Below are 869 nucleotides of genomic sequence, written 5' to 3' on the forward strand. Positions count from 1 at the left end.
ATCTTTCCTACCCCGAGTCCCGGCCGGCCGCAGACCACTGGCCATGACCGCCACGAGGGGCGCTCTCCGTCCCCAGAGAAGCCCGGGGTCACGCGGCCCCGCCCGCGCGCCAGGGCTGGGCCCCTCCCTCTCCCCCCGCCCCCGGCGGCCGCCGGGCACCTCGGCCACTTCCGCCGCCTCCTCCGCGCGCCCTGCGGCTCCTCCGCCCATTCCTGGGGTGGCGACGCCCAGGGTGGCGAGAGCCGCCGTCGCCGCCGCCGCGGAAATGTGTACACATCGCAGCGCGGCCTGAGTAACTGGGTCTCTGTGGCGCAATCGGTTAGCGCGTTCGGCTGTTAACCGAAAGGTTGGTGGTTCGAGCCCACCCAGGGACGATCGGCGCTTCTTTTCCCGGGCCGGTTCGTTTTAAAACTGCAATAATTAGCTTTTTAATCGAATAGGAGCGCGACGCTACCACGTTTTTAGGACAAGAACGGACAATATCCTCTTAATGTGTGGTGCCTAACGTGGCTGGGCCCAAGGGAGAGGCTGCATCTACACTGCAAGCCATGGTTTGGCAATTCTGTTCCTACCTCTTATCCAAGGGAAACTTGAACGTGTGCTTCAGGAGACCTTCCCAACAATGCTCACAAACGGCAGTCATCGTAATAGCAAAACAGCAACTCGATTGCCCAATGACCGGTGAATGTATAAATTCCATTGGTGTCTCAGAAAAATCTGGCACCACCGAAAAGCAAATGTAGTTATTTAAGATTGCCTTATTTCCTTCCAAAAACATGAGCAGCCTTCCAGATGAAAACGTGTAGAGGAGTCATTTAAAAGCATATGGAAGCTTACCATCTTAAGAAACTGTTCAGCTAAGCTCTGTT

The 869-nt window shown here is 56.7% G+C and overlaps 1 non-coding gene across 1 annotated transcript; it reads left to right on the plus strand.

Annotated features, from left to right (window-relative positions):
- The first annotated feature begins 300 nt into the window (after positions 1-300).
- On the plus strand, positions 301-374 carry TRNAN-GUU (transfer RNA asparagine (anticodon GUU)). The gene has a single exon. It is a non-coding gene; the product is annotated as a tRNA-Asn (tRNA).
- The last annotated feature ends 495 nt before the right edge of the window (positions 375-869 follow it).

This window comes from Saimiri boliviensis, chromosome 16, assembly GCF_048565385.1.
Source record: "Saimiri boliviensis isolate mSaiBol1 chromosome 16, mSaiBol1.pri, whole genome shotgun sequence".
Lineage (NCBI taxonomy): Eukaryota > Metazoa > Chordata > Mammalia > Primates > Cebidae > Saimiri > Saimiri boliviensis.